Here is a 25862-nt window from a genome sequence, read left to right on the forward strand (position 1 = left end):
CTCCCAGCCCTGTCTCAGCCAGCTGGGCACACCAAGCCCACATGTCCCCAGCTCGAGTCTCTGACTGTAGCCAGGGCAGTGCTCTGTGCCAGCCCCCAGCAGCCAGGCTGCTCAGGATGCCAGCCGGGCTCCTCCTCTGGCCTAACCTGCTGCTCACACATCCTGCTCAGGTGACACTTTTGGTTGTGTCTGATTCCTTTTGTCTTGACAATCCTTGCAAAGAACTAGTGTGAGCAATGACTAGGAAATACTTGAACTTCTGGCAGATATATTTCAGCTGTAAACAACCTCAAAGGCCGAACATAAATGTAATTGAAATGAAAATTGAAAATAAAAATGTCTGTATGGATGCCATTTCCGTCCCTGAAAAAGTTCCAGTTAATAAGAGTTCCAGCCCCAAACCAATCTGCAGGAAGATGCAGGACAAAGCCACAAAACCAAGAAAAGGGGCCACTCTAATCTCACAAGGGAACTGCAGTGAATGGCTTTGACATTCTTTTAAAACCAAAATACATCTGTCATGCATAGGAGTGTGGAAACTTGCTAAATATTCATGAATCTGGGATTTCCTTTGTTCCAGTTGTGCCTGGGGATTATGTGATGTTTCCCCCCTACCAGTTACTGGCTGTTTGATCGCTGTCGGTGCAAATCTGAGGGCAAAGGGACACATTTCACATCAAGGTGTTGTGCCTGATGCTAACCTTAAAATCAATATGTGAGCAGTTGGTGGTTGCAGGTGAGTGACACTACAGATGCAGTGGAGACACTGGGATTCCCTGTTGTAATTAGCATTGATTCCCCTCTGGTTTGTTATCTGTGAACTTATTAAATTGTGACCTGCATGTAGGACTTGCATTTCTGCCCTGGAAAAGTCAGTGGATTTGCTATCGGTTATTACACCCCCGAGGCTGCAGTTGTTTAAATGCATGTGATGAGAGGACTGTTGAGAAATATTTCAAGTAAGAACTATAAAAGCAGGTTGCAAGGGTACTTTTTTTACAGAATCTGTTCTCTTGCCTAGATGTGACATACTAAAAAAGCAGCACTCAGTTTATCAAATCAGTGTGGAATTTCAATGCCTGCACTCATTGTTCGTGATGAATGGAGGGTGGCAACAGCTCTGGTGGAGCTTACTTGGAGACTGATTTGGCTCAGTTCTTGCTTTCTGTAGGAGGACTTGGCTCTTCCTTTTTTTGTCCTGTTTTGACTTCTGAGTGATGCTGGAAAACCCAGGTCCAGCATGAGGTGCAACACATCAGTGGGGCTCTACAAGATGCTTTTCCTCATCCTCCAGAAAAGAAACAGCCTTTGTGTAAGACTAAGCAATACAGTTTCCAAGCATTCCTGGTACACAAAAACTGGGCTGTTTTAGTCTTGGTTTCAAACTCTCAGCCACCACTGCTGGTTCGATGCTGAGCCCACGGGAGTTTGCCTGTCCATCACTGTGGTAGTTCTGGAGCTGGCTGAACAGAGAACTCTTACCAGACCTGGTGCCCTCAGCTCTCTCCATGTGCTTATGTGCACATCAGTTATTTCTGAGTTTGGGGGACTTTTTTACTGCTAGATTCAAAATAAAAATTTCACAGACTAAAGCAATTTATTGTCCCCATGCTTAGGCCAGTATTCACCAGGGGGCCAATTAAAATAGTGTAGTGCTTGTTAATAATAATTCAAAGTGACTTTCCAGTTCAGTTTTGGTTTATTTAGGGATGCATGCTGGGACACAGCCAGCACTCTTCTAAGTTATCTGACACAGACTCAGCACAGCTCAGGATCTCCACTCCTTTAACCATGACTTACCAGAGCAGCTGAAGGTCAGTTTTACTGCTCTCAGTGGGGATATTGATAATTTAAGGAGAAATTAGCACGAAGTTTATATATTGTTTGTGCCCCGTGGAACTCCTGAGTGCTGATGTGGAATTTCAGTTAAAAAGCCATTCTGGTTCTTTGCAGCTCTGATGGACAGAGTCTCTATATTAGTGAATACACCACTAATAAAACCCTGGCACAATTTGCATTCTTTAGTGAATAAATGGACACCCAGCCACAGATCTCATAAACTAGTGAAGCTCCAGTGACTTTACTCCTACAGTTAATGAATTGCTGGAATTAATTACAAATTTGATTGATAATATTAAACTCTATATAGCTCTATTTAAAACTCTCCTGTCCAAAAAGTAAGCATGCACTTGCATTACTGCTGCAGAACAGGGCTGGGGGCTGGGTGGCCGTGGAGGACAGTGAGCAGAGCACAGGGCAGGGGCCCTGCAAAGGCAGGAAGCAACACATTTCCACAGCTGGAGTTTGTGATATGTTTGGATGAAGTGTCACTTTCTGCTTCCCTGAAAACACAACTTCCCTCAGGGCTGTGACCTGCACCCCTCGGAGTCCTGTGTCCATGAGGTTTATAGGACATTTGCTCTGTGAGCTGGTGTAGTTACTCCATAAGTGCATATCATAAGCTCAACCACTTTTGTACACTGATAATTTTCTTTAAAAGTGTCTGTACGTGTGAATTTAATCTACTTATTTTTGATGGCCAGTGAAGCTTTAGACAGCAATTTAATCATTATTATTGGTATTGTACAGCTGCTCCCTGGAGGTGCTCAAACCATGTCAAAAAGGGAACCAACATAATGAGCCTGACAGAATTTCAGAGGGAGAGATTAAATTTAGGATAATGAGTTCTGCTGCATTTTTAATGTTATTGTAACAATTCACACCACTGCATCCTGTTCATTTCTGGACTCAAAACTAAAATGTCAATTGGGAATTAGGCTGTGCAGATATATTCTTTTTAAAGTCTTTTCCTCTTTTAAAAATTAAAAACAAGACAAAAGGAACATTACATCTCTTCTGAGATGGGGAATAAATTCTGTCTGTGTAGGAGCTGGAGCAGCCTCTTCTTGTTTCTCTGAATCAGACACCAACTTACAGATTCACTTGAGCTTTGTGGACTCCACCAGTGGATTTTTAAAGTTCAGTGGTGACTCCTGGGTTACAGTCCTGCATGCACGGGGGACAGTGAAAAGTGTGTGTGAACAGTGAAAAGTGTGTGTGAGAAAAGTGTGTGTGCCACCCAGCAGGAGGGCTTGGACAGGGGGTGCCTGGCGAGCTGGCTACTCCCACGGGGAGGAGGCTGTTTTTCCATAGCCAGAGTTCCAAGCAGGGTTTGAGGCTCCGAAGAGCTGACAAAAGTTGCCTTCCACTGGTGTAGTATTATTTCTGAAATTTTTATCTCTCACCCCTCTCTCCTGACAGGAGCAGCATCATTGTTTGGTATTGAGAACAGTAACTCCCTTATCTTGGGAGCTGAACAATGTGATATAATTAATAGAAATAATGACAATTCATTCACTGAATACCAATTAGTGTTCAGCTTTCTAAGGAAATGGCAACTGGGAATGGAAAGCAGGTTGGATGACACCAGATAAAGAAATAATTTCTTTGATGTAAAGGACATTAAGAAGGTGTTTCATCCATGACAGGATGAAAAATGAAGCAAGCTTTGTGGCAACTGGGAATATTTCATCTGTCAGTGTGCATGCTTTAATGGAGACACGAGCATAGTCCCACACAAGCACCTCAATGCCCATAGCTTCCCTCATGGTGGGCTCTGCTCTGGGGCCGCCATCACTGGAACTGGATTTCTGCTGTTGGAGCTGCACTGGCTGAGAATTCTCAACACAGCTAATGGTTACTTAATCTGTTGTGTATTTCTTTATGGTGTGCTGAAATACCAGGGTGGAATCTGGAATGCCTCATGCATTAGCTCAGTATTAGGAAGAATAAGGATGCAATTGGGTTTTGAAAAATTGGGTTAAATACCTATTTCCTAATACAGAGAGATTAGGGCTCCTCCTGTTTCATATTAGGAGGGCAGGCTGGACAGCAACCCTGTAATTGGTGCAAATGGCACAGGACATGCTTGGAAGCACCTCAAGAATCCAGCTTCAGCTCATCTGATTCCTGGAGAGCTGCAGTTCACATCCTCATGCTTTCACTATATTCTGGATTGCTTTTGTCCTCTCTTCTCCTGTTTGGCTAAGTGTCATTTGCAACTCAGGTCTCTCCAGCTTCTTGACAAAAGGGTTCTTGACAAATCTCGACTGCTGTCTGTCCTGCTCCTCTGGTTCTTCTGCATCTCTTTTCCGAGTCTCTCACTTATCCCTCAGAACTGTTCCTGTTTGTTTTTTGATGCTCTGAGACATGAAATGAGCCCAGTCCTGTTGTGAGAGGTGGCACGCTGCCCCCCTGCAGAACCTTGAAAAGGCTTCCAGGAGTCAGCAGCCATCAGTTTGCAACAAAACCCCATCCTCTGTGAATATCCATCGTATTTCCTCCGAAATACTGATGAGTTGGCACAGTGTTCTTGCACTGATGAAGTTTTGCAGTTATATGATCCCCAGATAATTTGACTTCACAGTAAGACAAAGACTTTGTCCCAGATAGCACTTCTAGAAAATATTTTTTCTTGAAATTACAATTATAAAAATGTCCCTACTTTTCACTGTGTCCCCTGGCAAATGGAGCATGATGTTTAAACACTCTTTGAAAAACATTCCTGAGATAAGATCATTAGTATATGAAAAAGCTTTCTTAACAGAGGGAGCTTCTGTTGAAAAGCCTTCACTGGTGGTGAATTGGGAATAATTAAGTGAAATGTAATGATTCAAAATAACAAACAAGACCTGCACAGCTATTTATGAACACCCAGTTCTCCTGGGGAAACCTGATCTGACAGGAGCACAGAGTGTGAGGTGTGCTTGTGGTCATGGCAGGGACATTTCTGAGCTGCAGTTGTGTCAGGGGCTGTAGAACCGGCTCTGTAGCCCACAGCAAGCCCAGGCCAGGCTGGCAGCTCCTGCAGGGAGTCTGTGGGTTCACTGATCCCACATGTTCAGTTTGGTCCTAGCTGCATGGTTCCCCTTTGCCTCTCCTGTCGGTAGCTCCTGGGGACAGGGACCTTCACCCAGCTCTGGTTTTGCATGTGGCTGTGAATCTTAGCTGCTAATCTGAGCTCCTGTTGCCACCAACACTCCTATCTGCCTGTATCTACCTATCTATATCTAGACCTATTCTACCTATATCTATCTCCTCTCTATGTACCTTCCAGTCCATTACGTTCCGCTAAATGCAAGTGGTGGAGGTTCTGCACTGAAGTGGAAAAACCAAATGAAAATGAGAAATAGCCTTTCCAGTGATTTATACTCAAAGTGAGTCTCCAGTGTGTGTGTTTGCCTCACCCTGTGCAGTGGTGTCCCAGGGACAGGCAGCCGTGTAGTGATTTTTAAAACCTCTTAGAAACACACAAAGATCAGAAGTTAATTTTCATATCTCTTCTATGGCTGCTTTATAATTAATTTCTCTGAACTAGTTTGTTTTTCTGCTGCCAAACACTTCAACGCGTATATGTAAATTATGAACATCTGAAGCCGTCTTTCCTTAGAAAGACTACAAGGCAATCATCAGATAAAAGTCATTACACATTCACAGCTATTCTGCTCCACTGATAATAAAATATTCTTAGGCAAAGGTGACCTTTTTACAATAGACTTATTAATGTCAGGACTTCAGAATTGTCTTTTCTCATTACAAGTCTTGCCAAAAACATTAAAAAGAGTGAAGTTTATGGTCTTAAAGATCTGTCAAAACACAGCCATTAAGGACATTTTCACAGCATGTTATTTATATAACCCATTTTTTGTATTTTATGTGGAAAATATTGAGATAATACAGACATTTCTGACAGAACTCTGTATTCATGACTTCTTTTGACTTCTGATCATATTCTAGAGAATCCAGATATGATTTCTAGCCCTCACGTTTATGGCCTTGGAAATCTCCCTGGATCCAAGAAAAAGTTATTCCCATACGCATGAGAACATCAGCTCCTTCGAATGCAGAAAGATTTTTATGTTGTCCTGAGTTTGTGCCTTCAGTGGAGGGCAGATCCCTTAAAATCCAAACTACCCAAGAATTCCCATCTGCTTTTCCCGGTCTCCATCCCACCCAGCAGAGCTGGTGATGCTCATTCTCAAGCTGCTGTGCCAGGATTCAGTCCCATGTGCCTCCACTTTGGTATCTCTCCAAAATCAATATTTTAAAGAAACTTAAATTATTCCTCCTACAGGAGTCATGATTCATGCAATGATAGCATCAATATTAATACAATAATCGAACTTTAGGTCGGCTGCTAAGCAACCTGTCATGCCCATGGAGCAAACTGGACTCAGACCAGAACAACTGTAACTGGAGAAAATTTAACGTGAAAAAGAAAATACTAAAGGAGGGAAAATGTTAGTCAAGTACCAGATTTTGCAGAGCCACCTCTGGGCTCAGCTGGAGACTGAGAGCTGCCTTCTTGGGATGTTCCCATCCTGTCTGGGGTCCAGGCTGCAGCCCAGCCCCAGCACTGCAGGCGCTGAGCTGACCCCGCTCCCCAGGCTCTGCCCTGCGGCACTCCAAGTGCATCCATTCTGCTCAGCTTCTGTGGAAATAAAGAATCAAGGGGAAATAGTTACAGGGAAAAATCTTATTCTCTTGCTTTTTTCTTCCCACACACTTCTGAAGGCCCATTCACTGTTTTCCTTCTGGCAAACTATTTAGCCAGAGCAATTGCAGAGAGCTCTGTTTCTGCCCTCTGAAGGTTATCTAATGCTTTCAGTATGGCCAGTTTAGGATGTCTCTTGATGTGCAGGGAGCTGGGATTAGCAGAATAGAGGGAAATTACTTATTCCAATATCTTTTTAAATAAAAAAGCAAGTTGGTTTAAAAGAGGAAAGGCCATGCCAAGTATTTATATTATATTGTTTTTTTTTCATTATCTTGAGGAGCCTGAAGAAGTTTCTGGAAAATGAGATTCTGTTTAGTAGAAGATGCAAGTGCAGGTTGGGAAAGGGTATCGGAGCCAGCTGGTACAGAAGGAAAAGAGAAAAGAGGTCATTCATTATGATTTTTTCCTCCATAGTTGCCAGCAAAACAGAGGAAGAAACATGTCCTCCGGGATATCCCAGCTGTCAAGAACATCCTTAAAGGCTGAATTCCAACCACACCAGTAACAGAAAAAAATAGTTTAACAAACCCTGGAGACCTACATATTTGTGGATTCACCAGAGTATTGGCATGCACCCTGGTTGTTTTAATCTCTAGAGTTGCATGGTGATGTAGAAGAAAAATAGGATCTCAACTCTAGGAACAGACCCAAATTGCTGTTGCTTTTGTGTTTCAAGGCTCATGAGTGTTTCTTTGCGTTTTCTCTCTCCTTTGCTGTGCTTTTATCCTCCTAGAAAACACTTCTGCCTGCTGGCCCTACATGGTCCCTGCACTGAGCACCACCTGGGCATGGAGGGACACCTGGAAGGTCTGGCATGGGCAGCAGGATGTTTTTTTTCCTTTCTCAAACATCAGCTACCTCACCTTCCACTGGCTGTACCTTCCTTCTTGTCTTTTTAATTAGCCCACCTAAGACATTGGCTGCAAACAGTGACCCAGGTTGCTCTTCCTTCTTTTTACATATCGGTAAATATCTGTCGGAAGGTACCGAGTTACATACATATCAGTCTCTGCTGTGACTGATAATTTATGCAGCTTCAGCTGTCCCCCTCCCTTGCCTTTCCACTCACCCCCAGAGGTTTGGAGCTGCTGGATGGAAGCTGCCTGGCAGCAGGGCTTTCAGCTTGTGCTCAGCACCAAACACACGCTGAGATGGACCCCAATGTGTACAAGTCCATTTCTAGGTCCATAGTTGTAGGAATTCTCTCTGGCACCTGTTTGCACAAAAGGCATTCAGGCAAGTCTTCGTCACTCTTGTGAGTCTACTGGTGCTCCTGCTCCAAAAAATAAAGGGTTTTGATTAAAGCAAACACAACAAGAGCAAGCTAGGGATTTTTAATCATAGGAAGTCTTGACATAGTTTTTTAATGTTGAGGGCAAATTATCCATGGGAAATAACTCTGATTGTTGCTCCATTATTTGTCCTTAAACCTAACTCGGTACCTTCAGACAGGTATAAAATCCTCCCTTTGCAAACAAGTGATACATGTTTTCTTCTTTTATTTCTCAGCCCTCCCTACTGAGGGTTTGGGTTATTCTTGCCAACATGATTTTTGGAAGTGGTCTTCTGTGCCTTTTCTGTCAAACAGTGTATTTTCCATGATTTCAGTTTTTCTGCAGCTATTTAGTTTTTCTTTGATGGAAGTAGAAATAATACCTAAATAATCACTTTGATTTTTATTTGAGGCAGCTCTGTTGGGACATAACCTATTGTTCAGATCTGTTACCTTTTACACAATAAAGATAAATTAATTACAGGGCTTTCCCCTGACATCCAGGCTCTTGCCTGCAAATGTTCACATAAAAGATGAATGGCAATGAGGTTCTCATTTCAGCTTGATGAATTAGCCTTTTCACTTCAGTTCCAGGAAAGTCTACTTCATGGTCAACACTCTTGTTTAGGCCCTGCTGTGTTTTTTCTCTCATTGAATTCAAATTGTGCAGCTGCTGTCAAACCAGCTTTGTTGGAGCAATCCATTATTTTGAACTGCCCTTTAGAATTCTTCACTTTTCCAGGGAATTTGCCACAGTGGTTTGCCAGTTAGTCAGCAACAGCATCTTCCTAATTTTCCTCTGTGCACATCACACACCTGGGGCTGCAGGAAGAAGTGGCAGCTTTGTGTACAACACAAAAGGACCAGGAGAGCATCCCCTTCTCAGTTCAGGGCATGATCCTTGTGTTCAGGGTAAGCTAAGCTGCACAGTCTGATGTTCTCAGCCTTCTGCCACTTTTTTTTTTTTTTTTTTTTTTTTTTTTTTTTTTTGTGTGTGTGTGTGTTGGGCTGTAATACACAGTTTAGTTAAAACTGGAATATATATGGGGCAGGAGGGAAATGTGCAGGGGTGTTTGCTAGGAGTTGCACACACGTGGATTCACTTTCAGTTTGTGAGAGGGTGGCACAAATGATGATGAACCTCCCTTGTGGCCCCCACATCTTGCGATGCCCCGAGCAGGGACACCCTGTGTCCAAGGGCATGAGGGCCATTTTGCCTACCCACTCTGCTCTGAGAGGCCAAATGGATTACCTGGGTAATTTGAAAGCTGTTGTTTACACAAAACAAAGTCAAAAGTCTCACCCCTGTCAGGTGCTATTTCACGAAGAAAGAACATCTTGTTTCTTGTTCACAGTTCTTGACAGTTTCTTATGTTCCTTTACTTGTACCTTTAAGTGTCAACACCTTGATCAATTTTATTACACCTGCCTGTGGTCAGAATATTACTAATGGTGGCTCTGGTTGGTGTCTGGGGACAGGAATAAGTCATTTGTAATGACTGTAAGTGAAAACATCAAAATACTGGTAGAAGAATAATTGCAATAGTGTGAAGCTATCATTATTGAGGTGGCAATATTTACCTTTATATCTTTTCATAAAGCTTCCCAGACCACACTGACTTTTCTGGCTTCTTCCAGGTTTAAGAGGCTTGGGTGCTTTTGGAAGTGCTATCCCAACAGGATGCCAAGGCAGAGGGATGGGTGGGCATGGTCACCCAGTGACCTTTCACTGGCTGGCAGTGCCTGTTCCCACTGTTTGGGAGGTGAGTGCAGGAGGGGAGGTGAGTGTCAGCCAGCACTTCTTTGAGGAATTGTCCTCAGCTCCTGCACAATCCTGTGTCCTGGCATGCCACTGCTGCTCCAGAGCCCTCTCATCCATGAGAGCTCAGCAGGGACTCTTCTCCTTGCAGTTTGCTGCTAGAAAAGGAAAATACCTTGGGAATTTTCTCTGCTCTGCCTGCCAGCTCTTCGAGGAAAGCTCTGATCTCTCCAACCATGAAATAAATATCACTGAGCCATATGGACACCAAGCAGTATAACGCCCCTGTGGAAAGTCCTCCCTGCTGTCTCTGGTGCTGATTATCAACTCAGCTTAGAGCAAAGCTGAGCTTTTTAATGCCCCAAGTGTGATGCACTCCCCTGACCTTGGGAATTATTTTTACTGCTATTTTGGCTGAATCTGTCCTTGGCAGGTTGCTGGACTATAAGCAGATGCAACAGAAATGGTGGAGACAGCTAATTTCGAAGGTACACAGAGTCCTTCCACAGCACACGGGAAACATGTTTAATGTTTGGAAATCTTCTTGTGGCATGAGTTAAATTTGGAACTGCAAATGGAACAGTAGAAATTCCTTCAGTCATCTGTTCTGACAGAAATTATACTAATGTCTGTATTTACATTGTTCTGTGGTATCTGTGCTCCTGCTGCCTGGGCTTCTCTGTGGGGTTTTTTTCCCAGCAGCAGTGGTGGACAGAGTGTTTTGGCCAGGGGAGCACGCAGCTCAGCTGGAGCTGCTCGCCCTGGAACTCTCGCTCCCTGGGCTGCAGAAGCAAGTCGTGCACTTTATTGAAGGCTGCTTTGCCTCCAGGCCCTTATGTTTCTTTATTTCCCCTTAAATGGATGTTTTCCCCAAGGACAATCCTTTTAAAGCAGTTCAAACAGGTTTCCAATTACTTTTCATCACATTAGTCTTCTGTTCTAAAAATCTCAATCTCAACATCAAGTCCATTTCAAGAACTTGGGAAAGACTTTTTTTCTACCTGTTCTATTTTTGTAAGATGAGCATTTTAACAAAGAGCTTTCCTCTCTCCACTTAGAAAACCTCAGTAAATTGGTTGAAAAGAGGACCAGTCTTTCTGCTCTAATAACAAGATGTGCTTACCTCTTCCAGTTCATGCTCTGGATACTTGCTGACAAATAAACTCATGTGAGAGAAGACTCAAATATTTTGGATGAGGAAGACATTTAAATACAGGAACTTCAGGGAAGTGTCTCACATGGGGCAGGTCCTTAACCTGTGCTTATGCCAAGTTGTATCCCAGACAACATTTAAGCAGGTTTTCTGAAATCAAGGCTCACAGAGCGGGTATGGGCCAGACTTATGTTAACACAGCCAGACTGTGAGATGGGATAATAACTTATATCCCATTTTTTTAAATCATGAAACAAAGACTAAAACAGATTCCTGAATAGTTGTTACATCTGTGACTCTAGTGTGGTTGTTTATTTGCAGGTCCTACAGAATTGAGTTTCAGAGGTACCAGTGTTAATTAGAGGCCAGTTTTGGCAATTACTATGGAAGTGTTTCTCTTCCCGTCTGGACATGGAATGAAATCAGCTCCATTTCACTCCAACAGCCCATCTTGACAAAGTAGTCACCATTCTCATGCAGAATATTCAAATAATTCCCTGAAGTGCAATGTAAGGAAAAAGGAAACAAAAGATAATTATAATTTGCTGTTGGACTTCTCAGAAATTGGAAGTTGAGCTACTCTTCAAAGCCCTGTTTTGATGTGCAAGCCTTGTCCTCATGAGGGTGCAGGCACTGGCACAGTGCAGCTGTAAGACAGAGGCCCTTGCTCAGGTGCATGCCAGGGGCCACAAGCCGCTGGGCTAGGAACTCATTTGGGGGTTGCTGGCTGAAAAACAGAACCCCTCTGGGTCCTCACCCTGTTTTCTGGAACTTGTCACACGGTTAATATTTGCAAAGCTTCTGATTTCATTGTTTAATGTAATTTTATTCAGTAAAGCTTCCTCATTGCATAAAGGTCTTGGTATTTAATACTTAATAGCATAAATGCCACGTGAGTCTCAGGGAGAGGATAAAAATTACATTTTAATTTAATGTGCAGTCAATGCCTGCTGCTCTTTCTGCATTTAAAGGCTAATGGCTATTTCAAGCCCAGCACCATCTTGCAGGGGCAATGCCTGTGTTCTCTGCCAAAATGGCCAGTCACCATCGCAGGACGTGTAGCATTCCCCTGTACAGGTGTTGTCACTTGCCTCCAGCTGGGAGTCCTGTGCTCCATGGCCGTTTCAGGATGGACACTCAGGGGTCATCCACACAATCGTGTCACTCCCTCGGTCTGGCAGCTCGTGACAAAGGACAGTGGAGCAGTGCCCACAGCAGAGACCTCCTGCATGGCCTCAGATGTCTGCGGTGCTGAGCTCACTGACACCAGCACAGGACAACCTGGGACACAGCCCTACAGTGCACACAACATGTACCCACATCTGTGGTAGTAATCAACAGGTCCTGTGTTCTGCAGGAAAGGGTTTGGGCCAGATTTTGCAAGGATTCAGCATGTACCACATACCTGGAATTCCACATTCGTTTACATGTTTGCTTATTTATGCTGCTGCTTTCACAGTGATAATTTCTTACTTTTTCTTTGATGACTTTTAGCATTTCCTTTCACTTTCTGCTGGGAGACGGTTTGAGATGGAAATCTGCACCTAAATTTTTTGTTCTTGAGACATAGCAGCCAAAAACATGTTTGACTTGTCAGATAGTTTATAGACCCACCCCACAACCAGCCATACACATTGTCCCTGCGATGTAATGTCCTATTGCCTCCGTGAAATTTGTATGTGTATATATATATATATATATATATATATATATATATATACACATATATAACATTTCAGATTATGTAATGTCACCATCTGCTGCTTTACATAAACAGTGTTCAGCTTCCACCTCTGCTGCTTTGTGCAATTGTGTCCCCAGCCAAGCCACTGGGTAGGGTATGGAGTAGGGACTGTTCTGTTTGTTCTCCTCTAACTAAATACCTCTCCCCTCACTAGGGCAGAGGTAGGGAGCTTACAGCCAGAAACACCACGTATTGCAGCAATACCCATTTGTTTTCCACCTACTGTCTTCATTCTTCCATATGCAGACCAGCTTATGTTTACTTTGATGGGCAAAGTTGCTGCAGGGTCAAGAGGAAAGAAGAGATTGGCAGGAAAAGAGAAAATCCACCTTGAACAAAGTGTCTGCAATAATTGGCAAATGTTGCAAAAATGAGCTGATAAACAAGCAAAAGGTAAGAAGGGAAAGGTAAGCTTCAGAGCAATTAATTAAGATAGTAAATGAAAAAAGACCCAAATTTTTTGCAAGAATTTAACAGATGGGAAGGTATACTGGGAGCATGGTATTTGTTCAAGCAGTGAGAAAAACATGGAAATACAGGGATTCAGGACCATTTTTAAAAGGAACTGGTTTGTTTTCCAGGAATAAGCCTCAAGGAAAGCAAGACACCATTTAATTTCTTTGCCCCCATTTGTATTTTTGCTGTTCGTGAAGTCCAAAGAAATGGAAGTTCCCTTTGCAAAACTGGAGAACCCACACCCAGCTCTGCTCTTCAAGTGCAAGCACCAAAGCAGTGCTTTAATTAACCTGCAGTGCAGCACACCTGAACAGATGGATTTGGGATGTAACCTGTATTCTGCTGTGGAGCTGAGCCTTATTGCCTGGCCGCCCTTCGGGGGTCCCTTCCTACTCCCCTTCAGCCCCAGAAGGAGCCAACTGCTTGTGCTGGTGCCTGAATTCCCTTCTGTGCCACAAAAATGTGAGAAGCCCCTCAGGGCCAAGCACCAAGCCCTCAAATGGGCTCACTCATCCTGCACAGCTGACAGTCAGTGGCTCAGGGGAGACACTCCTGGAGGGGAGGGATTAGTGGGTGCTTAAATTCGGGGAGCTGACTCCTCCTCTTTGTCCCTGAAGTTCTTTGGCAGGCTGAGACTGCACAGGAGATTCGGGTAATTGGAATCTGCCTGGAGAAGGGGGGCCATCATCATCCTAAAGTTCTTCTGAGGACTCCTAAAAGACTCAGCTCTAAATTCCAGAGCTTTCTTGCTCCTAACCCTGCGAGAAGTCATACTTTAATGAGTATGTCATCACCCCAGTTTGTTTTTTTCATGACTAAAGCATGCTTGACTGTTTGGGGTGGGCAGTTTTGTAAGAGTTAGCGCTAAGGGATTTGGGGCAAAGGGGTTGGAATTGCTCCATAGAGGCAGGGCTGCGTTCTGTATTTCAATTTTTGGTGGGTTTATTTCTGATGAAGAGCAAGGGAGTGATGTATGTTATGAGGAAGTGATCAATTACCTGGCATGTCTGGAGCACTGAGGATTTTATCACATCAGGATGATGGTGATTGATTTTTTTTTTTCTTCAGGTCTGCAGCAGAGCAGCAATCTCTGGATGCCTGATTGCAGCTGACAGGTAAGTTGTGGAGCCAGCTCACTAGTGACTGTGACAGACCTCCCTATCTCGTATCCTCACTTCTTTTCAGAATGTAATGGCTTGATGAAGACATGTTGTCAGGGTGATAGAGATACAGAGATTATTAAATGAGGACAGTTTCGACTTGCTAAATTACTTTAATTTTGCAGGAGGCTCTATTAGCTCCTATTGCCCCCTCCCCCCCTTTGTAGGGGTTAGAGAAAAAAGCAAAGGGGGTGGGCTGCAAAACTGCAGCAGTGTTTGTCCTCCAAAAAAGCAGAGCCCAGGAAGAAAAGTGGGAATTGCACCTGGCTTTACCTGCCTTGCTGGCACCATGCTGTGCAGAGGATTAATTTAATTTATCCCAGCAGGTGTTGGGTGCAGAGGGCTGTTATTGACTTCGAGGGGATTGTGAAGTGCAGCACATTTGGTGTCTTGTCCTTTGCTGGTCTTGGAAAGGATGGAGAAATTACTCTGTGTCAGGCTGCTCTTGCCTGTACCTGGTTGTGTGGGCTCCATCCCACTGCAAGGGAGGGTTGTGGCATGGGGGCTGGAGTTTGTATGCAAACCTTGAGAATAAGATCTTTGTAATGAAATGAGCTGATTACCACTAGGAAGAAACTTCATTTATTATCTGATTTCTTAAAGCTTGAATAATTTTTAGCCATTGGCTTTATCATCAGGCAAAATAATTATTTCAATTATTATCTTTAATAACTTTGTAGGAAATCTTCTAAATTCTTTTCCATGAATCCTACTTCAAATGCACCTGCAGAGATAAAAGCAGCAAACTTAACCCAATGAATAACTGATAAACCTGAAATACCAGTGCCTTGCCTCAGAACATCACAGCTCAGAGTTCATCCCATGCATGTAATCAGTGTCTGTGCTCTCTCTGGCCTCTATTGGCGGCGAAGCTCTTTTATGATATTCTGTCATTTATGACAGCTCCTCCAGAGAGTTCATTAGGGTGAACATTAATGTGGCTGAATCCAGGAAACTGCTTTTCCTGACATAATGCCAACATCTATTACAATGCTGTGCCGTGCAGGGGGGAGCTTTATGGTTGTTTAATGCACGTGTGTGTGTTGCAAATGGCATCACTTTTTAACTCTCTCTGTAAAGCAGTGTCTGTTTTCTGGATTGCCACTACTATAAATACATGTAATGGGGAGCCTGAGCAGCTGTTGTGTTCAGCAGTTGTCTATGATGATTATGAATTCATGGTTGTGGTTCCCAGTACTAGAGAGCCACAATTAATCTATACTATGCTTCAGACCATCAACGTGAGTGCTGGTGTTTCCCCTGCTCTATAGGTATTTCTTGGAGTTCCTCATACATAAAACCTGTATTAGGAACTGAGTCAAAGGGAAGCAGCAGTGGCAAAGAAATAGCCAGTGGTTTTCCCTTCTTCCATCTATGCTCGCACAGCTGTGTAGTGCAGGAGCAGCTACTCAGAGTCTGCAGTTGGGTCACTTGTTTCAAGCTTAGCCATGGAGCAGTGTGGAGGGCAGGTAGGATGGATGTTGTGGACTCACTGCTCCCATGCAGTGCAGACCATGTGTGTGCTTGGTTTTAAAATAAAAACAAAAGAAAGCAAAACTAAAGCCCCCAAATCCACGGAAAAAACAGTGTTTATGACAACAGGAGAAACATGAGGCTGAGAGTAATCTTTCCTTGCGTGCTTGGCTCAGATAGAGAACGCTGTAGCTGTAAACTACTTCATGCTTTTTCCCACAGCCTTATTCTAATCTCCTTTCTGGGTCAATTCCCAGGTAAGAGAGTTGTGCCATTCCATTTTTAGTTGTTTTCAGCTCAGTCTTCTGATTGCCAGTGTGGGGCTGGCTGGGCTGCCAGGACATGCTATAATGTGTCCTGTACAAGCATCTTGCCTGGTCAGAGCTGCCGTGAGTCCCATGCTGAGGAGGCTGCATGGACACGGGCATTCATCTTAGTCAGCTGTAAGGAGCCACGGCTGCCAGGGGGAGAGGACAGCAGCAGCGGATTCAAACTGCTCCGGCTGTCTGCACTGTGGTCTGGGGTGGAGAGGTCCGAGTGGAAGACTTGGCTAAAAAGCAGGAGAATGACTTTGGGGAAGGAATTCAGGGCTGGTGAATTGCTGCACTCAGCATGAGATGAGCTTGAGAGTCCCAGTAACCTTGTGGGAGGCAGGAAACCCCAGGAATGTCCATTTGAGGTTAATTAGGTTCAGATCAGAGAAGCAGCGCATCAGGAACTGCTGAAGGCTGCTGAGGAGCTGGGATCCTGATACTTGTGTGGGAGTAGGAGACTGAGCACACCAAGTCCTGTAGGATTCCTGAGAGAGAAAACCTGTGACTCCTGCTGCAAGATGTGAACCCAGAGCAGGATTGTTCCTGGCCAGTCCCAAGGAGCACACAGCTTGTATGGACAACCCCTGCTTTGAAGAGGCTGTGGCTTCAAGGGAGGCAGAGCATCTAGAAAGCGGGAATGGTAATTGATGGGGAAGTGAAATCTCAAGGGAGCATGAGAAAGTCCTGTGCCTGTTCCAGCCCCATGCCAGTGCCCAGTACCAAGGTGGCAGGAGCCACTGTGGCCAGTGCTGCCAAGAACTGGGCTGAAGGCACAGCCAGGTGTGGCCCTGTGTTGGACTGGGAAGGAAAACCAAGCTGGGTTTTCCAGCTGCCCTCTGCAACACTTCCAATTTTATCAAATGGATTTCATTTCCTCTTTCAAGTCTAATTATGTCAGGAAGAGGCAGCCAGGTTATAGCTTTATTTTTAATAATTAGGAAGATTGGTGCAGGACTGTGGAGAGGTTTCCCATAGCTAGTTATTTCTTTAAATGGTCTGGATTAGTATCCCATATAGCTGATGAATATACTGGAGTGACTGGATTGATTGATAGTAATTTCAGGATGTGACTGGAAATTCAATTATCTCTTAAAAATGATGAAACAAACAACTTAACCTGAGTTGGTTTTGTGGAGCTTCAGCAGCCTTGACATTTTGCTCCATCCTGGAACAAAACAACAAAAACCCTGATTTACTGGGCTATTAATATTTTTTAATTATTTTGCTTTGCTGCAGAAAAATAATTTCTGTTCAGCTAAATCAATGCTTCTGTCATTTGTATTTTACATGAAGATTGATATCTACCCAGCACAGGAGTCTGGCTTGTACCATCTTGTGTTCTCTGGTGGTTTGAGTGCTAACTAATAGCACAGTTGCCTTCAAAAAGGCCCCGGGAGCTCAGGCACAGCCCTGCAGTCCCTGCCAGCCGGGGGAGGGCAGGCACAGCCCTGCAGAGCGGGGCTGGGGAGAGGCAGGGAGGAAAAATACCAGAATAAAAAAGCCTGATCAGTTAGTTGGTGAAATCCTCTTTCTCTGGTTGACTGTATTCATTCTGACAGGAGCCTCTCCTCCTTCCCTGGAGTGCTCTGGCAAGTGAGATTCTTGCAAATAAAGCAAAGGATCTGCTGAATGCACAGCCATGCATAATTTAGGAGTGCTGGAGCCTTCTGCGCATCTCATCACAAAATGGCATTCAGTAAGTGCTAACACAACTCCTTTGTGGATAGACATTTCTGTGAATTTCTTGTTTTTCAGTAAGATTTGGACATCAGACCCCTGCCAGGCATTAAAAATTGACCATCAGGAAGTACCCTAACACTTAACTGACACATTTGTTCATGTGTGCCCACAATCAAAACAAAGAAGTGATTGTGGGTTGGCTTTGAATGATAGTATGAATAAATGATGGAAGACTACATTTTCCTTGAATTCACACTTTTCACCTATAAGTCATAAAAACAAATTTATTGCTAGAGAAAATAGCTGGAAGGGGAGATAAGGACATCTCTTTCATTCTAAGGGTGTGGAAAGAAAGTAGTTTGTCTCTGGACCAGGTGTGTGAGAGGAAAGAGCTATAACTCTTTAACTTATGTGTATCTGTTCCCACCAGGTAGATTTTTCATGCAGGGAGAAGGACCAAAAAAATAATTAAGACTAGTGTTGATATCTACTTGGACTAATAGAAGGTTGTGCAACATCACCTGAATGAAAATCAAATTTGTGGTTAGTAGGTGGTTCATCCTGTTCTAACGGTGCAGAATGATTAATTCTTCTTTTTCATGCCACAAATAGTAATTAAAGAGAAATATTACATAGCTGTACCTGGTTTTCATTATGCAGTTGCAACAGTGTGTAAACCAAATCTTTTATTGATGAGAATAGCCATAAGTTTGAAAACTGAGTAAAGAGCATGAAAACCCCTCTGAGGCTCCCTAGAGACAAGTGGGAAATCTGAAATTATTAAAACATATGGTGGCACATACTGATTACTGACAGCTCCTGCTGTGGCTGTGAGCCCTCATTCCTCTTTGACTTCCAGCTTTTCTAAGGATTCTCAGCTTGCTTGGTTCTGCCCCTTCCCTTGGTAAACCTGCTGTGAGGGAAGCCCTGCCCTGTGCCCTGTACAGTGTGACCTAGCTGATGGACTGTCTTGCTGCAGGGACAGTTTGCTGGTCTCCGTTCAGCAGCATCCCCTAAGCCCCATCCCTGTTGGGTGATGGGCAGTCTAAAATTCCACTTATCTGCACAACCCCTGAATCACAAGGCTTTATTCTACGGCAGTTTTTAAAAACCCTCATTGTGTATCTGATATTAAAGCTGGGTGTTTAGCCCTGGTCTTTGAGCCCCAGAGAGGGAGGGAGTATATGTGTATATCTGGTTGATATATTTATGCTGTTTGCCAAGTCCCTGTGGGCAAGGGTGTTCACCACCACTCAGTGGCCATCATCTACTGCCATTCTCTCTTTATGTGTGCATATGTATTTACTGATCTTGATTAATATTTATTTCTCATAAATAATACATCATTGTGGTTTTGTGCGTGCCATTGCAAGCTGCAGGAACACAAAGGGTAATGAATGTGGTAGTAAAGCTGCTCCATCCCTGCAGAGCTGTCCCAGGGCCTGGAGGCTGGCTCCTGCCCTCACATCAGCATCCCTTCCCACTGAGTTCTGGGCTCCAACACCGCCAAGCAGACCCTGCTGGTGTCTGCGCCCTGCTGCTGCTACCTGCTTTAGGAGGAAAAATTCTTTCCTCTGTCCCAGCTAGAGCCAGACAGGAGGGAATATGGCAGCAGCTCCCTGCATCAGCTGCAGGTGCTCTGTGCCAGGCTGCAGGGGCAGCAGGGATGGAGTTCTGTCATGCACAGACACGAGCTGGTGCTGCCCTCCTGGTGCCTCGCTAGTGCCATGCCCTGCTGACACGTCAGGACAGCGAGCCAGGGCTGGAAGCACAATGCTGACAACTATTGCTTCTCTAAGGAACTTGAGTTATTCATGTCAGTACCTTTTTGCCCAGAAAAATGGGCAGTTTCTCCCCAGACCTCACAGCCCCATTGTGCCAGCCACAGCATGAGCAAACAAGATAAAAGCCAAGCCCCTGGGCCCAGGTTCAGTCAGCTCTGACTGGAGGGAAACGATGTTGAGAGGTGAGCAAATCAGCAGCTCCTATGACAGGAAAAGTGGGTTATTCTAAAGCAACAAATGGGAGAAACATAAGCCAAATAAACAAAAGAAAGAGAAAAGGAAATGGGATTTGGACAGAGACTGGTTTATCAAACTGGACAGCAATACCAGTTCTGGGAGCACTCTGCAGTGACTTTGGCACTGTCCCCCAGTGCTGGGATAGGGGCCAACCCACTCTCCCCAGTGAGTAGCTATTTGTGCCCAGCTAGGAAATACTGGAGAAAACTGCTTCTTCCCAATGGGCTTTCAGGGAGCCCATGTCCTTGTGCTCACAGAATCTTGGGCATCCCTGGGAGTCCTTATCTGAGTGAATATTTGCCAGCAAACCCCAGTCAGTCAAGCGCAGCCCAGTCCTCTACCATGGAGGTTGCTATTGCTGTACAAACTTTGGTATTTGTTGGAAAAGGCTAATACCAGAATGGTTTGCTTTAGGAAAAAGCATCCCTGATAAATGGGACTGTTCTGCTTTGAGTAACATGGTAGTGCTGGGGTCACAGCTGGAGCCTCTCATCATAGCAGGGGGAAGGCTGACCTTGCTGTAGCATAGCAGCCCTGTTGGCAGTTTCTTTTTTTCCTCCCCTTTCCTTTGGTGAGGATGCAAAAGGATGGAGGGTTCTGTGCCAAAGCCAGGATGCTGAGCCCTGGGGAGTTCTGGTTTGGCCCGTGCCCTAATCCCACTGATCTGTTCTTAAGCGTGTGCTTTGATGATCAAAAGGCAGTTCAAATACCAAACAGCACTTTGCTACCCCAGTGGTGCTTTTTAAAATGCTTTTTAATGAGGACAGGAACAGGTGGCCGGGCAATGCCTCTGTTCCTGGCGTGTCTGTGGGAATGCCACTGCCAGCACAGCTCAGGGGTGGCCTCAGACAAACATCTTGGTGGGGCAGGGAGAAGCTCAGCAAGCCCGGGTTGCCTGCGGGCATATGGGATCCCAGCTCTGCTGTCCCTTTTTGGGACAGAGTAGTCACCCTTCCCACCCCACCCAAGCTTTCTCTTGGTCATGGAATTAGGACCCTGGATTTCTACTTAATTTAGTGCCCACTAGTTTTCTGGATTTGTCCTTGTACATTTGTCTTATTTTTACACTTGTCCTCAGTAACCTGACCCAGTTTCCACTCTCGTGTATTTACTCCCTATGGCAAAGCCCAGAGTCCACAAGACATCAAAGATGATACATATCCTCTTCCAAATTTGTTGTGAAATGATTACCTGAAGGCAAGTGATAATTTCCTAAGACTGCAAAAAATTGAAAAAAACCCTGCTTCAGATGGCAGCAGCCTCAGCTCTGCAGTAATTGGTGTCTTTGGCCACTCTGCATCAGCTCCCAATGGTTTCTGCTCCCCTTGTTTTCCTGAGCCACTGGCTAATAGGCACAGCTTTGGCAGCTACGTGATGCTCCAGCTTTGTGCTTGCACCATGGCCATGGAGAGCTGCTCTAGGAAAGGTGACATGGAGCCCTCAGTGCCTTGCCCAATGTGAGGAGTGTTTTGAGGGCTGAGCCCAGGGGGCAATGTCCAGAGTCAAATGAGTAAGAGGAAATTTTACACCAGTGGGAGTCTCTTACGTATCTGATGTTATTTAGGAAAATATGCAGAGAGAGATTCTCTATCTTTAAATAGAGTTGCATATTTTATCTATCAAGAGAGAAAGTCTGGTGTGTCAGAATATGTAAATATGTTGAGTAGCTCTGAGGCTGGCAAAAGAGCCAATATAAAAAAAAAAAAAAAACAAACAGATTTGAATCTCTGGCTGCCTCATATCCTCTGCTGAAGATGCCTACCTCCTTAGGAAATAAAAGATACTGTTTAACACACTGAGCTGTCACAGTTAAGTTTAATACCTCCAGTGTCTAGTGCTCCTGAATGTAATTGGGATGCTGTACATTTTCCTTGTCATTACTGGGGAATGATGCTCTACAAAGTCAAGCTGAAAATCAATTGGAAAGCTGACTTCTTGCAACTTCCACGACTTCTTTTCTTTTCTTGAAAGTTGAAATATTTTCCTGCAAGAAAATTGCATTGACTGAATCCCTGTGCTTCCCTGTTATGTCTTGCTTTCTGGGTTTGTAGCTGCTCTATCTTACCAGCATGGAGATTTCATTAGGGAACTTTTGAGTTTTTCTTTTAATTAAAGGAGGTTTCGTACTTCCTTGGTCAGGCTACAGCTGCTAATTCCCGGCTGTCATTGTGGCATTTGTTTAATTAGGAGCAAAATTATCTGCATGATTGGAGAACCTCTTGCTTGGCTCTGAGCTGATGGTTAGGCATTGCCACCAATGCAGACACAGATACCTTCCCACAGACCCCTTCCTGTTCAAGATGTGCCCTTCACCTCGCTCCCATCCTTCAAGACAAAATTTTTGAAGGAAGGAATCCCTACAAAAACCCAAACAAACCCCCAGAGGTGGATGGGTGGGTGCTGCAGGGCTGCCAGGGGATGGCCCAGGTGTCCCCTGCCTCTGGCAGCTCCTCATGTTCACAGGATTCGATTGTGCACAGGCAGGACTGGCAGGCTGAGCTGGATGAATTGTGATACCAGGAGAGTCTGAGATGTTCATCACAGCTGTGCTAAATGGGAAATGCCCAAGTGACCCGAGGGATGATTTCTCATAGCCTTTGGGGTTATTTTCTTTTTCCTGGATGGGCAAAATGGAAAACTGATGAGTGCAGGCCACACTTTTTATCCTGCTTCTGAGCAGACTGTTGAATCCACTCGATCGTAGAGTTGCTGTATTGAGTTTGTCCAGACCTTCATTCTCGGCTGTCAGTGTGTCTGGTTTGACTTGAAACCATCTCCAATAAATGCAAGGCCGTAAAACTGTAATAGGGCTCAACAGCAACCTCCAGTTCCTTGAACTAAAACATGTTTTCAGAGATTTTTGGACAGTATTGATCTTTAGTGTGCTTAATGATCGTTATTAACCTCAGAATTATGTATGGTAAAATGAGAAACAGAAGGAAGGAGGGAGAGACAGGACATTTGCACTGCTGAACAAGAAGACTGACTGTTCTGGGAAGAGGCTCCTGGCGCCTGCTGTCCCATCATGCTGGTATGGGGCCAGAGAGTGCAGGGACAGTGACACAGCCACGGGGCTTCTGCTGTGAGAGTCTCTGGGCAATCACGTCCCATGGAGGGGCACAGGAATTTAGGCATAATTCTGCTTTGTGAGAGCCAGCGGGGTGCAAACAGCACAGCAGCAAGAGTTAGGGTGCTTGTGGGGCTGTCTCCTCCTCCCTTGAGGAGTTTTTGAAGCCTGGAAAGGTGTCAACCCATTAAAAATCTCATAACAAAAGGTGAAAAATTCAGAGAAATTTTGACCTATTAATAAAAGATTCAGCTAAACATTTTTTGAAATATTTATACTGCACTATACCATTAGCTTTTCCAGGTAATCTGCTTTCTGTGCTAGGCTCTGAGTAGAATATGTTCCCAGAGTAGTTTACAAAATAAATTAGTGCTGTATCTGGCCAATTATTCTCCTTCTATAAAACATTTAAAAAGATAGATGCAAAAGTCCATTTCTGAGGGGCCACTGATCATTTTTCTCTCTTATAGAAAAGAAAACCACTAAAAGGCAACAGAAGGGACTAGTTTCTGGCAAGTCTGCTTGGTTTGCTTGTCATTTTGCAAGGCAACTTCTATTTGCAAATGGAAAATTCTTAAGAATTTAAAATGTCACTTAAGAGCATCTGCAATTGCCCTGTAGAAGAGTTTGTTCACCTGTCAGCCTTTATAAGCATATGAACATGAATTTCTTTTACTCCTGGGAAATCTTGTCCAATTTTAACACTTTTCAGTGTGGTTGGTGAGATGGTAGCCTGAAGTTAAACACAGAAATATATTATTACACTTGACACTTTTCACAAATGTTGTACATAGTGTATTCTGAATATTGAATGTGGAGGATGGGCCTTGCAGCCCATGGATAAACCTGGTTCATGCCAGGAGTCCAGTTAGTACCAGCAGAGCGGCTGCTGAGGACCAGCTCTGGGCTTCTGCCCCAGAATAATGAGATGATGCTTCACTGGCATAAGAAGAGTTGAGCACTGGCCCTTTTGCTTCTCTCTTGCTCTGTGCCCAGCTTGTAACACTGGTGTTCCAGGGCTGGGGCACAGCAGCACTGGAGATTGAACATACCAGAGCCCATGCAAAACTTCTCTTTTCCAGATTCTCCTCAGTCAGTCACAACTGCTGGTTGAACAGGACTAAATGTTTTTAAAAATGCTGAGATATACAAAAATCCTGGGTCACAAAAGCACCCAGAGATCACTGGGAAGACTTTCTTGTGGGCACAGAAGCCTGAGAGGTGAATGCAGCCAAGGTGGCTGGAGTGGTAGAACACATCCACGTAAGACAGAGCACTGACTGACCCCAAAACTAGGCATGAAGACATTTCCCCCTCCCTTGTGAGCTGGAGGGTACGAACACCAGAGCCTTGTACAGACCTCCTTGAAAGCAAAAGGTCTTGCTCAGTCTGCCTAGAGCAAGAGTGTCTGGGGAGGGGGACAAGCAGGGAAGGATAAAGACAAGGAATTTGTGATCCCCTAAGTTTGAAATGCTCAATTTTGAAATATCAAAATATTGTCAGAACTGATGCCTTGGCTGCATCCACAGCCCTTTGCTATGGCAGGCTCCCTTGGCATCACGTTGCTGCAGCCGAGCCTGGATTCTGCCCCCGCCAAAGACAGAAAGTGTCTTTCATTTCCCCTGTCCACACTTCAGAGGTTCAGCCTGCAGATCCAGACAGCAAGAACACGTACTAAAACCAAATTCTCAGCTTGGATCCTCACGGAGAGCAAATACTGGAGCTGCATCTGCCAAAGGACTGCTACATTCAGCGCTGGAGGGATCTGTGTGGGGCTGGATAAACATGTAACTTAGCAACAAAGAGCAAATTGTGCGGGTTTGCAGGGAAATGTCAGAGGCAGGCTTCACATCAACTCACACCGGTGCGAGGAGAGCCCTCACTCTGCCACGGCATCCCCCTCTGCCCTGGGCAGGGCTCCAGCTTAGCTGGCTGCTGCTTTCCTGGGCTCATTCAGCCACTTCCAGTTTTCCACAGGTCCCATAAATAGTCATTATGTCCGTCTCCTGTCAAAGGGACCTGCCATGAGCAAAACCCTCCATGCCTTTTTCCACCTTTTTCTCATGGTAATGAACAGTTTGTTGAGCCAACAGTGTTGCATCATGTATCTGCAGGAATTCTCATAACAGATGTGCTGAGACTTGGAAAAACTTATTTTAGATAAGCCAAATAATCTTTTCAATTATCTTTTGCTGAAAATATTGTATTTTTGTAGGCATTCAAGAGTGTTACGGCATAAAATACCGGCCTAATTATCATTAACTTCTCTATTATGTTTGCTGAAATATTTTTTTTAGTTGTCAAATATGCAGCTATTTTGTTATTTGGAAGGGAGGCTTTAGCAGCTGGATAGTTCATTTCTTGATTGTACAATTTGATCCACATAATTCATTTCCAGAAGATGTTATCTAAAAGGATAGCAGCAGCAGCTCATATTTCTCTATTAGGATTATTCCATTGTGGTGGGAACAGCTTCCTCAGATGGGTCCTGCAGTTCCCAGGGCTGGCACAGCAGGTGCTGAGGGGCCAGGGCAGTGTCACCCCTTCCTGGCAGCCTGCTCACCCCCCTGGCTGGGCGATGCCACAGGCAGTGTCTGACACGGACCTGGGTTCTGCTTGCAGCCAAGCCCGGGATGAGGGAGCAAGGCTGTGTCCTTGCTTCACAGCGCATCTGCACATCTCAGACTCCCTCAGCTCCTACCCAGCTCCCAGAGCACTGAGCTCCTCATGCTGAAAAACAGGTTTTCCCCACAAATTTGGTCATGGTGTACAAGGCTGATGGAAAATCCCTCCAGCTGCTGTTGCAAAACACCATTCCCCTGAAAGGAAGGGAAGTTTTATTGCACCACAGAGCCAGCAGAGGGGATGCATATACAATTAATTCTGGTTCATCCAGGAAATTCTATTTGGCTTTGACATGTCTGGGCTGTGACTGCTCCGGGGCTACTGAGACTCGTGAGAGATCTCAGACCCCACTGCATATGGGGGCTCAGTCGAGATGGGGGTGAAGCATTGTGCTTCAAGCCTGCTGTAGCCATTTACTTAAATTATCACTAAACCTAATGTCACCCCATCTCCTCCAATGCCTGTTATTGAGCGCTCCAGCTGGGTAATCTCATTAGAATTTGTCTCGTTCTCACCTCTGGCAGCAGCCATGTACACAGCCTCACAAAAGGTTATTCACACAATATTGCATGACCTTGATG

At 44.6% G+C, this 25862-nt stretch overlaps 1 long non-coding RNA gene across 7 annotated transcripts in view; it reads left to right on the forward strand.

Annotated features, from left to right (window-relative positions):
- LOC115497794 (uncharacterized) overlaps positions 1 to 25862 on the forward strand; it is a 148980-nt gene that overhangs the window by 77424 nt on the left and 45694 nt on the right. For 5 of the 7 annotated variants that reach the window (XR_012051479.1, XR_012051476.1, XR_012051478.1 and 2 more), the window contains 4 exons: positions 12732 to 12878; positions 13559 to 13723; positions 14010 to 14056; positions 17448 to 17584. This is a non-coding gene — a long non-coding RNA (uncharacterized lncRNA). The remainder of the gene's footprint in view (positions 1 to 12731; positions 12879 to 13558; positions 13724 to 14009; positions 14057 to 17447; positions 17585 to 25862) is intronic. The other 2 variants (XR_012051481.1, XR_012051482.1) reach the window with 1 other exon arrangement.

The sequence above is a fragment of the Taeniopygia guttata genome, chromosome 19 (assembly GCF_048771995.1).
Source record: "Taeniopygia guttata chromosome 19, bTaeGut7.mat, whole genome shotgun sequence".
Lineage (NCBI taxonomy): Eukaryota > Metazoa > Chordata > Aves > Passeriformes > Estrildidae > Taeniopygia > Taeniopygia guttata.